The 17,035-nt window shown below is 43.6% G+C and overlaps 1 long non-coding RNA gene across 2 annotated transcripts; it reads right to left on the bottom strand.

Annotated features, from left to right (window-relative positions):
- Positions 1–9,512: 9,512 nt before the first annotated feature.
- Positions 9,513–12,567, bottom strand: LOC310676587. Of its 2 annotated transcripts, XR_014510632.1 has the most exons (3): positions 11,666–12,567; positions 10,662–10,789; positions 9,513–9,737 (listed from the first exon to the last, which is right to left on the bottom strand). It is a non-coding gene; the product is annotated as an uncharacterized lncRNA (long non-coding RNA). The 2 variants fall into 2 exon arrangements; XR_014510633.1 differs by lacking the exon at positions 11,666–12,567 and having other exon boundaries at positions 10,662–11,340.
- Positions 12,568–17,035: the final 4,468 nt, after the last annotated feature.

Here is a 17,035-nt window from a genome sequence, read left to right as displayed (position 1 = left end):
CTACCTAGGCACAGAGTGGACCTGGGCCTAGACCTCACGCACAGCTCCAGCATTAGGGGCCTTCACATTATCCCCTGATGCCACTGGAACAAGAAATATTTGTACACAGTGTGTCCTGTTTTCCAGTACAGAGAGTAGCATTCCTAACGGGCTCTGTGTAATTCATTTACCACATCTTTTGAACGCACAGATTTCAGGGTAACTCCACAGATCTGTCTGCCCGTGATGGATCTAGTCAAATTCTCCCAGAGGCAGCTGCCCACCACCAAGCAGTGCAAAGGCACACAGAGGACATGGCGCTACAGCCCAAAGCAGCTGTCCTGGGCACCCCCACAGACATGGACTAGCAAACAAAGGCAAAAGCAAAACTGCTTTGGATCTATGGGGAGGTGGCCGGACAGCCCAGGCTCATTGTGGATTGGCTGGCGGGCTGAGACCATCAATGGTGCCCTCTGGAGGCTTCGCCCCGGGCAAAATTCATCACTAAACATCTTTAGTTTTGGCACTGTCCCCCAGCAACTGACCTAACCAAATGAGCAAGTGGCCTACTGCTCCACCAACATTTTTGTTCCTTCTATGGTAGCCCAAATCATCTATCTGCATTTTGGACAGCGATGGAGAACGGAACTAAAAAATGTGACACGAACAAATTGATGTGAAGACATATAAACGTTTTACAATGGATACTCGTGGCCATGGGACCACCCCACGAACGATCAGAGCAAACATTCAGCAAATGCTAGATATGGGTGTTGCCATTTTGAGGTGGGATTCAACTTCAGCCATGCAACAGCAACTCTGGTGTTGTACCGTAATTGTGGTTAACTGAGAGGTCCCGTGCAACAAACCTGCTTTCCTAAAAGACTGGGCTTTTCGTGGTAAGAAAAGTGATGAGAAAATGCACTGGAATGTGTGGAACAACATTTCTTTGCTCAATGTCATGCAAACTTCCCACAAACAGATTGGCACGGATGCTCGTTAAGTAGTCCGCATTGCCTGATCTCCCTGCAAACAAATTGGGATGAATGCTCAATAAACAGGATGTCTGGAATTGCCCTCAATTTAACATCTGAGAAGGCTTTGTGTGAAAAAGTAAGAACATCATCTGCTTAACAGGCAACATTTTTGCTGCTGCTGCTTCAGCTAAGCGACTCCTTCCTCAGCCCAGCAAGCAGAGACTATTGAACCCCACTTCCCTGCCATGGTGATTGCTCTTGAATTGATATAGACATAGAGTGGGTTTGGTTGTTTTTGCTATCTCATCGGCCATGTAGGAAAAGTCTGCCTACCGTCTGAGTCTTGACTTGTCAATCTTCCTTCCTCTTAATCTCTGCCTTCTGGTGCTAGTTTCATGATTTTTCATGGCAGGCAGATTCCAAATAATATCTCCTGTACATTTAAGAAGTAATTTCTGTAATAAATTTAAGAATTGGTTGGGGAAGGGGCAAGCAGGAAGATTTAGCAGGGCAGGGCTCCCAGCTCCTCTCTGCCCAACCTGTCTCTCATGTCCAAACCTGTTGAGTAGAGATTGCTCTTGAATTCATCCAAAAAGTGCAATTCTGCAGTGGCTTCTTCTTTCTGCTCTGAAGAATGGATTGTGTTTGAACCTGCAGCTAGGCAACAGCTAGCAGATCCCTTTTACATTCCATGCAATCAACGTGTATCCGTGAGCAATTCTGTAAGAGCGGTGTTAGTTTTTGGACCAAACTCACAGTGGGAATAATGTAACTCCATACAAAATTCTGCATTGTCTAGTAGTCTAACTCCATTGATCTTCCAAAGATCAACACATATAAACCAGATCTCAATGTGTCAAGAGACTAGATGTACCACTAAAAGGTAAATGAGTAGTTCCAGAAATTCATCTAAGGCAGGCATGGCCAAACTTGGCCCTCCAGCTGTTTGGGGGCTACAATTCCCATCATCCCTGACCACAGGTCCTGTTAGCTAGGGATGATGGGACTTGTAGTTCCAAAACAGCTGGAGGGCCAAGTTGGCCATGCCTCATCTGAGGCATGCAGGGCTTGCTTCCTCTGTAACCTAGAAAGGAAGCAAGGCTCCTATCCCACTACTAGCTTGGGGTAATCCATCCATCCCTTACCTAAAGGTAAAGGTAAAGGGACCCCTGACCATTAGGTCCCGTCGTGGCCGACTCTGGGGTTGTGGCGCTCACCTCGCTTTACTGGCAGAGGGAGCTTCCGGGTCATGTGGCCAGCATGACTAGGACGCCTCTGGTGAACCAGAGCAACGCACGGAAACGCTGTTTACCTTCCTGCTGGAGCAATAACTAGTTCCCTCACTGCGAGAAGCCAAGCTACAGGGAACCAGGCGGAGGGCCTTCTCAGTAGTGGCACCTGCCCTTTGGAACACCCTCCCACCAGATGTCAAAGAAATAAACAATTATCTGACTTTTAGAAGACATCTGAAGGCAGCCCTGTTTAGGGAAGCTTTTAATGTTTGATCTATTACTGTATTTTAATATTTTGTTGGAAGCCTCCCAGAGTGGTTGGGGGAGCCCAGCCAGATGGGTGGGGTATAAATAATAAATTATTCTTATTATTCTTATTCTTATCATTCATTCACACCTGTATCTAATCAAGGGAGTCACTCAAGCTACAGCGAACCCCACCCACCAACTAGGGAAAGCACTGGATACGATGCCGTATTTTCCTCCAAGAGCATCTAAACCTAAACAATATGCTTCATTTAATTTCATTGCTGCCTATAAAAACATTTGCTTTCTGTGAAACGTAATTTTCCAGAGGTGATGAAAGAGAGGGCCCAGCAGAGATGCTCTGGGGATTTAGCTCAGAATTTTGGCAAACCTCACGTCGTCAAGCTATTTGTGCATGATGGGAGTAACACAGCATGGGGATAATATGCTAGGAATGAAACGGGCAGCAGTTACATGTTCTGGAAAACACGAGTAATCTTTATGGAGATTGAGGCTGCAACCCAATACTCACCTGGGAACTCGGTGGGACTTAGGAATATAAGGAGAGGCTGCGGGGGGGGGGGTTGACGTTCCTAATATTAAATTGATGCTTTTGAATTATGGTCCTGGAGGAGACTCTTGAAAGTCCCATGGAATCATAGAATCATAGAATCATAGAGTTGGAAGAGACCACAAGGGCCACACTCCTCTTCTCCAGGCTAAACATGCCCAGCTCCCTTAGCCGTTCCTCATAAGGCATCGTTTCCAGGCCTTTGACCATTTTGGTTGCCCTCCTCTGGACACGTTCCAGTTTGTCAGTGTCCTTCTTGAACTGTGGTGCCCAAAACTGGACACAGTACTCCAGGTGAGGTCTGACCAGAGCAGAATACAGTGGCACTATAACTTCCCTTGATCTAGATTGATGCAGCCCAGAATTGCATTGGCTTTTTTAGCTGCCGCGTCACACTGTTGGCTCATGTCAAGTTTGTGGTCAACCAAGACTCCTAGATCCTTTTCACATGTACTGCTCTCAAGCCAGGTGTCACCCATCTTGTATTTGTGCCTCTCATTTTTTTTGCCCAAGTGCAATACTTTACATTTCTCCCCGTTAAAATTCATCTTGTTTGTTTTGGCCCAGTTCTCTAATCTGTCAAGGTCATTTTGAAGTGTGATCCTGTCCTCTGGGGTGTTAGCCACCCCTCCCAGTTTGGTGTCATCTGCAAATTTGATCAGGATGCCCTTGAGTCCATCATCCAAGTCGTTGATAAAGATGTTGAATAAGACCGGGCCCAAGACAGAACCCTGTGGCACCCCACTAGTCACTCTTCTCCAGGATGAAGAGGAACCATTGATGAGCACCCTTTGGGTCCGGTCAGTCAGCCAGTTACAAATCCATTGAGTGGTAGCAGAGTCAAGACCGCATTTTACCAGCTTCTTTACAAGAATATCATGGGGCACCTTGTCAAATGCCTTGCTGAAATCAAGGTAGACTACATCCACTGCGTTCCCTTCCTCTACCAGGCTTGTAATTCTGTCAAAAAATGAGATCAGGTTTGTCTGACATGACTTATTTTTCAGAAATCCATGCTGACTATTGGTGATCACAGCATTCCTTTCTAGATGCTCACAGATTGTTTGCTTAATGATCTGCTCCAGAATCTTCCCTGGTATTGATGTCAGACTGACTGGGCGGTAATTATTCGGGTCCTCTCTTTTCCCCTTTTTGAAAATAGGGACAACATTTGCCCTCCTCCAGTCTGCTGGGACTTCGCCTGTTCTCCAGGAATTCTCAAAGATGATTGCCAGTGGTTCTGAGATCACATCTGCCAGTTCTTTTAATACTCTTGGATGCAGTTCATCTGGCCCTGGAGACTTGAATACATCTAAACTAGCCAAGTATTCTTGTACTATCTCCTTAGTTATTCTGGGCTGTGTTTTCTCTGCTGAATCATTTGCTCCAAATTCTTCAGGTCGGGCATTGTTTTCTTTATCGGAGAAGACTGAGGCAAAGAAGGCATTGAGGAGTTCAGCCCTTTCTGTGTCCCCTGTTTGCATTTCACCATCTTCTCCTCTGAGTGACCCCACTGTTTCTTTGTTCTTCCTTTTGCTACGAACATACCCATAAAAGCCTTTTTTGTTGCTTTTAACCTCTCTAGCAAGCCTGAGTTCATTTTGTGCTTTAGCTTTTCTGACTTTGTGTCTACACGTGCTGGCTATTTGTTTGAATTCCTCTTTGGTGGTTTCCCCCCTTTTCCATTTTTTGTACACATCCTTTTTTAATCTTAACTCAGTTAAAAGTTCTTTAGATAGCCACCCTGGCTTCCTTAGGCACCTTCCATGTTTCCGTCTCATTGGTATTGCCTGAAGTTGTGCTTTTACTATCTCCCTCTTAACAAACTCCCAGCCATCATGAACTCCCTTTCCTTTTAGTATTACTGTCCATGGGATCTCACCCAGCACTTCCCTAAGTTTTATGAAGTCGGCTTTCTTAAAGTCAAGAAATTGAGTCCTAGTATGCTTGGCTGCTCCTTTCCGTTGTATAGTAAACTTCAGAAGAGCATGATCACTTGCGCCTAATGATCCTTCCACTTCTACCCCATTAAACAGGTCATCGACATTGGTTAGGACCAGATCTAAAATGGCTGTTCCTCTTGTTGCTTCTCCCACTTTCTGGACAATGAAGTTGTCTGCAAGGCCAGTGAGGAATCTGTTTGACCTTATGCTCTTGGCTGAGTTTGACATCCAACAAATATCTGGGTAATTGAAGTCCCCCATTACCACTATCTCCCTTCCTTTTGCATGCTTGGCCATCTGTTCCAGGAAGGCATCATCTATGTCCTCCGTTTGGCTTGGGGATCTATAGTAAACTCCCACAATGAGGTCACTGTTATTCTTCTCTCCCTTAATTTTGACCCAAATGCTCTCACTTTGGCTTTGAGGTTCTAAATCTTGGATCTCTTCACAGGTATACACATCCCTGACATATAACGCCACTCCTCCTCCTTTCTTGTCTGGTCTGTTTCTCTGAAATAGATTGTATCCCTCCATTTTTACATTCCAATCGTGGGACTTATCCCACCAGGTTTCAGTAATGCCTATTATGTCATATTTAGTTTGCTGTACCAAGAGCTCAAGCTCATCTTGTTTATTTCCCAATAAATATTTCCCATGGACTGCAAGAAGATCAAATTTCTCCATTCTTAAGGAAATCAGCCCTGAGTGCTCACTGGAAGGACAGATCCTGAAGCTGAGGCTCCAATACTTTGGCCACCCCATGAGAAGAGAAGACTCCCTGGAAAAAACCCTGATGTTGGGAAAGATGGAGGGCACAAGGAGAAGGGGACGACAGAGGACGAGATGGTTGGACAGTATTCTCGAAGCTACCAGCATGAGTCTGTCCAAACTGTGGGAGGCAGTGGAAGACAGGAGTGCCTGGCACGCTCTGGTCCATGGGGTCACGAAGAGTCGGACATGACTAAATGACTAAACAACAACAACAACAACAATATTAAAGAAGGATGCTAGATATGGTTTCATTGTTAATTATTCTGAAGGTGGCCACTTTAACTGTAATGTTGCATGATCTTCTGAAAGTGAGAAAATTTGAGTACCAAAGATGTCTTATCTTCCCAGCTGAGGGAAGGGGGTTGACGAAGCTGGGTGTGCATGTCAAGGAATAGCAGAATCACAGAAAGGGACCAGGAAAGAGCTGGGACTTAGCTCTAGAAGCCCCCAGTTGGAGCTGCTTCTCTGATTTTGTGTGAATTACAAATATCCCTGGTGAAAGGGTTACTTTAAATCACTACCTTCATCAGTTCTTAATCGCTAAGCTGTTTGGCATCTACTCTTAAGGGGGCCAATTTCTACAAGGCTGGACTCTCATTAAAGCAGCGAAACAATAAAATGAATAGCATTTCCGTTAGCTGATCTAATACAACATCTACTGGAAAAGTGGTTTGCAAGCTTGGTTGGGAGAAGCCCTTTCCCTTAGGGTTCCCAAGAAGCTGGTTAGGGATTTCTCAGCGAGGTTAGTCATTGCAGACAAGCTTCCCTGAAAGGCAGCTTCCCTGCCACTGCTGATAATTGCCTTGCAAGGCCAGCCCTTTCAGTAAGCAAAGTGAGGAAGCCGTATCAGCCATAGATGATGGGAGGTGTTGAGAGAGCAGTAAGATCAGCCTTCTGGTGTATCCTGCACCTCTTAAACAAATCTGCTGGTTGCAGGGGAGGTAGAGGACACTGTCCCATTGTCTCTGGAAGTAAGATTCAACTTCAAAATATATTGGGCGGGCTCTACAATAGGCAGCCACAGGAGAATCACAGAATCATGGAATTGTAGAGTTGGAGACAGAAGAAGAGTTTGGATTTGATATCCCGCTTTATAACTACCCAAAGGAGTCTCAAAAAGGCTAACATTCTCCTTTCCCTTCCTCCCCCACAACAAACACTCTGTGAGGTGAGTGGGGCTGAGAGACTTCAGAGAAGTGTGACTGGCCCAAGGTCACCCAGCAGCTGCGTGTGGAGGAGCGGGGAAGCGAACCCGGTTCCCCAGATTACGAGTCTACCGCTCTTAACCACTACACCAACTGGCTCTCAGGATCCTCTAGTCCACCCCCACCCACCCCCCAGCAATGCAGGAATATGCAGCTCTCCCATACGGGGATCAAACCTGCAACCTTGTTGTTACTGGCACCGCACTCTAACCAACTGAGCCATCCACTTGGGATGCTTAGCATGTTCAAGAGAATATTGTCAATTCCCATAGGATGGCAATGAAGCATGAGACTCTCAATTCACTGTGTGCCACGGAAGAGAAGCCCAGAATTCTTTGCTGTGCGCAAGGGTTTGATAACAGACCATCTAGCATGGAGAAGAGTTCCCCAGATGTGGAAAGTTTGAAAAGTGCCCTAAAATAAAATGAGAAAGTACTGCGGCATGAAATCATGGTGGATGGAGAATGGGTTAAATGTGACATTCCCTAAATTATAATGTTGTGGGTTGGTGAGATCTTGACCTATCAGTTATGCTAAGAAGCTCGCATTTGAACAGGCATTGTGAGAAAATGTGGCTAATTTGAAGGAATGGCATTTAAAACCATGGGTGGGGTTACTTAGGAATATGTTTCAGCGGGAGGCCATTTCTGTAGATGGAAATTGCACTGCATATATTTATCCAACTCCTATAACATTACACGCAGTAGTTTTTAGATCTTTAGTCACCCGGATACCACAATGTCAAATTTATGCTGGGGATAAATCAATAAACAAGTCACACTACCAGAGCATTGTTCAAACTCCTATGACCAAAGCCTAAATTTTTCCTGAACCAATGCCAGGGTTATGAACTGAGAGATGTGAATAGCCATCTCTTGCCCCTCAAGTGCAATTCCTTATTTAGGCATGTGGCTACGAATCCAAGTGGATGGCAGAATCCCACATAATTGGCTGTTTGCAGACATCTCTCCGACAGGAAAATACATAGCCAGTGCAGACTTTGGGTTAATGGCGCTGATACCCCCTTGGGAAATGTGCTCTTCAAAACACAGGTCCTTACGATATGATACGATACGATATCTTTATTGTCATTGTCCCTTGCGGAACAATGAAATTGAAAAACTACATAAAACTACATAAAACTACATAAAAACTACATAAAACCACATAAAAACTACATAAAACTACCACAAAACTACATAAAACTACATAAAAACTACATAAAACATTCAAAACCCCCTAAAAAACTCTAAAACCCCATTTTAAAATACACTATACTACAGAGACCCCTTATTCTGCGTTTAGAACCAGAATTGCATTAGCGTAGAAACTGTTTTTCAGGCGGCGAGTCCTGGCCTTTATAACCTTCTTCCAGAAGGCAGAAGCTGAAAGAGATCATTTCCGGGGTGCGTACTATCATGTGCTATCTCTGCTGCTTTCGTATGGCACCTGGCAACATAGATTTGATCTAAGGTGGGAAGAGTGCACCCAATAATTCTCTCTGCAGTCTTTGCAACCCTGGATAGCATTGTTTTTTCCTTGTATGCCAAATAAGCTGTATGAGTCTAACTGTAATGCAAGGATTTATGCGAGTTCAGCTGCTGAACAGACGGCAGGTGATGTGTGTCGGTGTGTTTAGAAAGGTGCGCCATCTTAGGAGTTCCTATTGAGGCAGTGCTAATTGAAAGCATGGAGATCACCGTTGGACAGCTCTTTAACTCTGTGATATATTGGGTGCTTTGACTCACTCTTGTCTTCACTGGTTCACAGAGATGGATGAGGGCTTTTCAGAAAACTTCCCGTGCATCTTGTTACGTGCTATGGTGCTAAATTAGGTTCTTACCAGAAGCCAACATCTGGGGGGAAATGCAAATTAAACTTTGCAGAGCTGCCTTGGGAAGAGGAGGATTCCTGTTTTCTGACTAGCACTTCCCAATCCTCTGTCTTTGTTTCTTTCAAGATTAACTATGCATTAGCAAATAAATAGGTTGGATTCTAAAATAGATCCTTCCTATTTTTGACTTTTGGAAACATTTACATGTCACAGCAGCTTTATTCCGAATGTGTGGGAAATTGGGATGACCGATGTTTAGATAAAAATGGTTCTGCAAAATGTTCGGGGTTGCCAACTTTTGTTCTGGAAGGGCTCCTGCGCCTTTAATGGATGCATGACATACCGTAATTCACTAGTTTGCACTTTTCCTGGCACATGGAGGGAGGGGGAAGAACCCTGTGATGCCTGCAGCATGCTTTGGGGGCATGGAGGGGGAGGTGGGTTCCCCACATCGAGAAAAGCAGTGCCTGCTGAATTGTTCCCTGTTTTACAAGTATGCAAGGCTTGGGAGCCCCAAAAGGAAAAAAAGTTGGCAGTATTTTTTTTGAATTATTTTTTATTCATTTTACAATACAAAAATATAAAAACACATAACACAATTTTTCACAAATACATTTTTTGGAGTTCCCTCAGCTCTTCTGCAAATCCTCCGTTTTAGTCCTTCTTCCGCATTTCTTAATCTAGTATTGCCTTTTATTAAAAACCTCTTCCCTCTTATTCCCTTTTTTACAATATTTCTAATCTTATTTTCACAGAGCCTCTTGCAAACCTACAAACGTTAATTGTTCATCGCAAATACTTTTCAAATAGTCTACAAATTTACTCCAGTCTTCAGTGAATCTGTGGTCTCATAGGCTTCGGATCCTTCCTGTTAGTTTATCAAGTTCTGCGTATTCCATTAACTTCATTCTCCATTCTTCCATCGGCGGTAATTCTTCTTGTTTCCATTTTTGGGCTAGCAGTATTCTTGCCGCTGTTACTGCGTATAAAAAAAGCTTATAATCTTTTCTGTTTATTTCCTTTCCTACCATTCCTAACAAAAATGCCTCTGGTTTCTTAACAAATGTATATTTCAACATTTTTTTCAATTCGTTATATATCATTTCCCAGAAGCCTTTCACCTTCTTACATCCCCACCACATATGATAAAAAGTCCCTTCCTTTTCTTTACATTTCCAACATTCCAATATACATTCTTGCTAAGTTCACTGGTGTTGTATACCATCTATATACCATTTTCATAACATTTTCTTTTAACGCAATACAGGCCAAAAGTTGGCAGTCTTACTCTTGATTTGGATGCCGAGTAAAAACGTATTTTACAAAGTCACCCATTTTGTTGAAAATGCACAGAAAAAGCATCTGAAACGTTTATGTCTGGCAGACCTTGAGAGCTGTTGTTTAAATTGTCTATTAATAGCACTGAAGCGGCAGGTAGAAAGAATGGCTGGCTTTAGCAGAGAACTCTCCCCCTCTCCAATTCTCATGCGGTGTCACTGGCCCCACGAGTGAAATATTACCAGCAGAGCTAACAATGAAAACCAACATGCATTTCAGATATGTTGTTCCTTTGATCTCATTATTTCCAATCTGGCAAAGAAGAGTAATATGGTATTTAAGGCTTATGGAAAGTGAGCTGGTTATCCTAGCAGCTGTTTAGGCAGATAAAGTGGGGGAAAAGCAGAAGTAATTTCATTACAGCATTAGCAGAGAAATGCATAAAGAGAAAGCGAAGAGCCCACCAAGTATCTTTCAAGGTGAAAGCTTTCTGAAGCAGGATACCAAATATTTCCAGTATTCTTTGTAATGCATGCAGTGCAGATGCAAGTTTAGCTGTTTGTGTACTGTGAACAACTGGAGAGATGCTCCTAGGCAGGGTTTCTTGTGTGCATGTTTAAGTTACCTGAACCGCATGCCAGGTCTCTCTCCAAGCCTCTACTTATCTGCCAAGAGATGGTTGGGCAAACCAGCAATATAGATCATTACTTCTCCAGTTAAATGAAAGGTCTGGTATAATAAAAATACAGGAGTCTACAAAAACAACAGAAAGGCTTAATGTGGTATGCAAGGAGGATTCAAATGCATTGCTTTCAGTGGTCCAAGACCTTATTAATAGAGATCTCTTAGGGCAGTTTTAGCAAAAACAAGACAGAATTATTTCAGAAATGCATTTGTTTATTCTATGTAAAGTAAGTTACGTCCAGGCATAGGCCCTCCAGATGTTTTGGGACTACAGTTCCCATCATCCCTGACCACTGGTCCTGTTAGCTAGGGATGATGGGAGTTGTAGTCCCAAAACATCTGGAGGGCCGAGTTTGCCTATGCCTGGTTAAGTCTATCAAACAGTAAGTTTGCTGGGGTGTGTTATGGAGGGAATGAAACACATTTCCACATGGAGTGGAATTGCAGTGTAGCAAGTACATATTGTGATGACGTAATGGAAGAAGGTAAAAAAAAATGAATCAAAACTATTATCAATATTAGGTGGAGAAAATAAAGATTGCAGGGCAAAGATAATGCCTTTTTTATTAGCAGCTGCTCATCTGGTGGTGGCAGAGACAGAGGAGCAGGTACCAATAGTACAGTGGTACCTCAGGTTAAGCACTTAATTTGTTCCAGAGGTCCATTCTTAACCTGAAACTGTTCATAACCTGAAGCAGCACTTTAGCTATTGGGACCTCCTGCTGCTGCCATGCCGCCGGAGCCCAATTTCTGTTCTTATCCTGAAGCAAAGTTCTTAACCTGAAGCACTATTTCTGGGTTAGCAGAGTGTGTAACCTGAAGCGTATGTAACCTGAAGTGTATGTAACCCGAGGTACCACTGTACTGTGGAAAGAGCAGATCCGAGACACTGCTTAACTAGAAATAATAACCATGCAGATACAGAAGGCTAAAGGAGATACAGACCTTGAGAGTACTTGGCATGATCTTACAGTCTTTGTGAACAGGGGAAACATCAGTTGAAGACCAGCAATGAATGACTTCCAGACATCCTCTTTACTGAGTATTCATCTTGATTTTTGTTGGGGGGGGGGGGAGAATTAGATGGTGCTGAGGAATTATGGAGCACTCGTTCCGATTTGCTGGATAGGAAGTTCGCACCAATAAATTCTATCCCACTCTTTCCAGTTCATTTAGCTAACACATTCAAAACAAACTCAAAGAATCCCGAGAACTGTAGTTTAGCCCAGACAGACATATAATCCCCAGCACCCATAATAAATTACAGTTCCCAGGATTCTTTGGGGGAAGTCATGTGCTTCAGATGTATGGTATATATGAAGCCTACCACTCTTCTTACCGTGATATGGGAGGGAAGTGGATTTGTTCAAATAGTGACACTCCGGAAGTGCCGTGGGTAAGTATGGAACAACCTTAGAGGATGAGATTTTACTAGTTCTTTTTATTTCAGGTGGCAAAAATAAAATGGTATTGAACTTTAGGGAATACTCCTATGCCATTAAAATCCCTTCTGTAAATCAATCAATTGAAGTCGCAGAAAAGAAAAAAGAACTGGTCTGTCTAGTTCAGTATTGTCTAAACTGGAAGGCAATGGTTTTTCAGGGTTTCCTTGCCCTACCTGAAGATGCTTCAGACTAAAACTGGGACCTTTTGCATGCAATGCATGTTCTCTGCCACTAAGCCACAGCCTGCAAATACCTCCCACATCACACTGCAGAAAGCTTAATTTAAACCGTATGGTAAACATATGTGAACAGGTGCAGCATTTCTTCCTGTTTCTTTTCGGCCCAACTTGCATTCCAGCAGGTTTCTAAACCTATTTCTAAACCAGAAATGGCATGTATGTATCATATCATCGTATTATATCCACTGTAATAAAAATCTGACCTTAGAGAAGGCTGCATATTCTAGGCCAAAACCTCTCCAGTCACTTACCGGTAACTTGTTGGCTCAACGGCAACAAATTTAAAGACCAGTCCCAAATTGCAATTCCCCCCCTTGCACTTGGAACGTTACATGAATAATATCGAGCCACAAGTTTCCCAGGGCTGCGATCGTTTCCAGAGTATGAACCAGAAACACGAGACGGGTCGTTCTTGGAATGCAGCGTAAAATTTATGATGCTAATAAGGTGTTAGGTTGCCTCGCCCTCGTGTTTGTCAGCTCCCTAACTCCGGTGGAACAGTATTCCATCGTTTCGGCACATCGGCGCATAGCACCCTTGAGCTGCATTTTGCCAGGGAACCACTTTTAAAAAATAAGATACTGCTTTGTGGCATGTTGCATATGCAGCAAAATTCTGCAAGGCCAGAGTGCAAAGCCCTTCTCGAGGGAGCCGTAAAGATCTCTCAGGTTAGATCTGCTTCCTCGCAGAAAGCAGGAGGGTTAGTGTATGAAAGTCCTGTGGATGCCGCTGCAGCCACTATGGCAACGTATCAGGTTTGTCTCATAGTATATAACAAGGCTGCTGAAGTTTGCCTTCCTCCAGAGTTACAAATCATAGAACGGAGCTAACAGTTACGTTCTTGCACATATAAACCTCTGACATTTTATAAACATAGTGGAGTGAAGAAAAGCTATCAGTAGTTAATATGGTGGGAAATACTAACCTCCAACATTTCTCTGACGAAAATAGAGACTTATTATTTATATTTATATTTTTATATTTTTATATTTTTATATTTTTATATTTTTATATTTTTATATTTTTATATTTTTATATTTTTATATTTTTATATTTTTATATTTTTATATTTTTATATATTTTTATAATTTTACAACCCCACCCATCAGGCTGCGTTGCCCTAAATGAATTAAATAAAATAAATTTAGCCATAAATCGATGGTTAAACTGGACTTTGCAGTTGTTCATTTAAATGCTCACCAATTCGATTAGCCTGTACAGTTTAAGACTGACATATATAATAAACCCAAACTCAGGAATGCAAGCTCGTTCACAACATCTCTCACAATTCCATAGGGCTGCCATATTTCAAAAAGTAAAAAACCAGGACATCCTGAGCTTTTATTTTCTTTTTTTTAGGACAAAGTGCTGCCTTTCAGAAATCCCCCCCTCCCCCCGATAATGTCTGGACAAATGGCAGAACAGGCTTGTGTGGTTGCATGATGCCTGAGGTGATGGTTGATACCATTCCCACTGGCCCCGCAATGCATATACTGTATATGATAGCAACCTCCATTTCAAGTTGAATTGGCAGATTTCACAATCCTAACAGGATATGTTACCATTCTTACTAAAGCTGCAAGAGTTAACCGGCAGATAAAAATATTAAAATCACAGGCAGATGGTGGCCGTACATCTAAACAAGTATAAATATACTTTTCCTCGTCCACTTATAAGATGCATCGTTTTCTTAGAAAGAAGTTGGTTGCCAGAGTTTATCAACGATTCTTCCTATTTGTCCTAAATATCCTTGACCACATAACAGACTGTAAGCTAATCTTCAGGTTCAGTGCAAGTGAATACCAGGAAAGAAGAACGGCTTAGACAGTTTATGATCAGCAACTCAAATTACAGTCTTGGGAGTCCTCTGCAGCACTGCACCATTTCAAATAAACAGTGTGATAGCAAATTTACAAAGTGAGGATTGGTTTTTCATTTCAGCGTAGAGGCCAACTCAGAAATTGCAAGGAAAACTTTGTGGCATCAAATGAGAGACAGCAGACTGAAGTCTGCCTTGCCCAGTAAGCTGCCCATTCTCTTCTACCTGACCAAAATGGAAAATAATTATGTATTTTCATGTGTTCCTACTTCTCAGCTGGATATTGCTTTGGAATACAAGTTCAACCAAATGTCACTTTTGTGCTGGTTGCCAAGTTTTGTTTTATGGGTGCCCGTTCTTGTGCTGAAACCAGGAGCCTAACACATTCAACCAGTGTTGAGGTGACTCAAACTACAATTACCGTATTTTTCACTCTATAAGACGCACCAGACCACAAGACGCACCTAGTTTTTGGAGGAGGAAAACAAGAAAAAAAATATTTTGAATCTCAGAAGCCAGAACAGCAAGAGGGATCGCTGTGCAGTGAAAGCAGCGATCCCTCTTGCTGTTCTGGCTTCTGTGATAGCTGCGCAGCCTGCATTTGCTCCATAAGACGCACACACATTTCCCCTTACTTTTTAGAAGGGAAAAAGTGAGTCTTATAGAGCAAAAAATACGGTAATCCAGAACACAGCTGCCAGACTGGTGACTGGGAGTGTCCACCAGGACCATATAACACCAATCCTAAAAGATCTACATTGGCTCCCGGTACATTTCCAAGGACAATTCAAAGTGTTGGTGCAGATCTTTATAAAGCCCTAAAAGGCCTTGGCTCTGTATACTTGAAGGACTGTCTTCACCCCCGTTGTTTAGCTGGGACGCTGAGATCTAGCTCCAAGGGCCTTCTGGTGGTTCCCTCATGGCCAGCAGAGAAGTCAGGTTACAGGGAACCAGACAGAGGGTCTTCTTGGTAGTGGGGCCCACGCTTTAAAGGTCAGAACCAACACTTTGAATAATGCTCAGAAATTTACTGGGAGCCAATGCAGATCTAGGTGGAATCTACACACATATGGAAAAACATTCTGAAAATGGCTTTTTAAAAGCATTTTTTTAAAAAAAATATGTTGAATTTTCCATAAGGCTCACCATTGGCATCTAGTGTCACATTGTATATTGCACTTAAAACACACTTATAATGTTTCATTTGCAGCTGTATAGCTGAGTCCCCAGTGTTACATGGTCCCAGTGGCCACTCCCAGTTACCGCATTCTAGATTAGTTGTAGTTTCCGGGTCACCTTCACATGTTGCCCCATGTAGAGCGCAGTGCAGTAGTCCAAACAGGAGATAACTAGAGCATGCACCACTCTGGCGAGACAGTCTGTGGGCTGGCTCTCAGCCGGCAAACCAGGTGGAGCTGGTAGACAGCCACCCTGGACATAGAATTGACCTGCGCCTCCATGGACAGCTGTGAGTCCAAAATGACCCCCAGGCTGCATAGCTGGTCCTTCACAGTTCAAGGCCAAGGAGTCCCCCACACCTGCCTGCAACCTGGTGTGGAGTTCAGCAACATCTGTGGCTTGTTCCTGTTGAGCCAGTCTACAAAGCTGCAAAACGGAGAGTTTTAGTGAGCAAGTAAAAAGGTACGTTTGAAATGCATTCAGTGAGGATGGTTATCAATGGTGCTCTTCAGACCTGCTGATGGTGGTGCTGGAATCCGCCACCCCCTGCCCCCCAGTAGAAAAGTTTAGTGTAAACATTTTTTTTCTCTTGGAGCTGTGTTTCCCCCATCTGTTGCACTCATGGGAAGAGCAGTTTATTTATTTAGCACATTTCTTTCTCACCCTGCAATGAGCTCATGATGGCAAACCCTGTGAGGCTGGTTAGTTTGAGAGACAATGGTTTACCCAGGGCCACCCAGCAAAACTCAGGTCTGAAAGTTCAAGGGGCAAGAGTGAATTGCCCGAATTAGTTATCGAGATCTTCCCCTTCCGCACCTCAGTCCTGTCATGCCTAGAGGGTCCATCTGACACCACCTGTGTGATGCTGGACACAACGCTGCAAGGAATTATGGGGCAGTAACTAGGAAACACAGTAGGAGAATCTCCAAATGTTCTGTTCTGCAAATGCACACAGGCAGGAACTATCTTGTGTAGAAGTCAATAAGACCATCAGTTCAGGGTCAACCATATGTCTGCTATTAGCAGCCTCTCTAGCTCAGTCAACTTCCCATGCTTATTAAAGGGACCCCTGACCAGTCGTGACCGACTCTGAGGTTGCAGCGCTCATCTCGCTTTATTGGCTGAGGGAGCCGGCGTACAGCTTCCGGATCATGTGGACAGCATGACTAAGCCGCTTCTGGCGAAAGCAGAGCAGCACACGGAAATGCCATTTACCTTCCCGCTGAAGTGGTACCTATTTATCTACTTGCACTTTGACGTGCTTTCGAACTGGTAGGTTGGCAGGAGCAGGGACCGAGCAACGGGAGCTCACCCCATCGTGGGGATTCGAACTGCTGACCTTCTGATCAGCAAGTCCTAGGCTCTGTGGTTTAACCCACAGCGCCACCCGCGTCCCACTCCCATGCGTATTAGCATTTCTCAAAAGCATGTGTTTGAGTTGCAACGGGTCTGACACGCTGCAGATCTGTACTGTACAAGCAAAATATCACTACCAGACAAGAAGCCAGGCCTACTTGTGGATATCTTCTCCTTTTCCCTGGCAAGGCCTTCATGCACTTCTTGGGGTTAGCAGAAATGACTAGCAGCTGTCTGGAAAATGAAACACCCACCCCTGCTCCTTCTCGGATTAAAC

Source organism: Podarcis tiliguerta (assembly GCF_965153285.1).
Source record: "Podarcis tiliguerta genome assembly, chromosome: 4".
NCBI lineage: Eukaryota > Metazoa > Chordata > Lepidosauria > Squamata > Lacertidae > Podarcis > Podarcis tiliguerta.
This window is presented reverse-complemented; position numbering and strand designations above follow the sequence as displayed.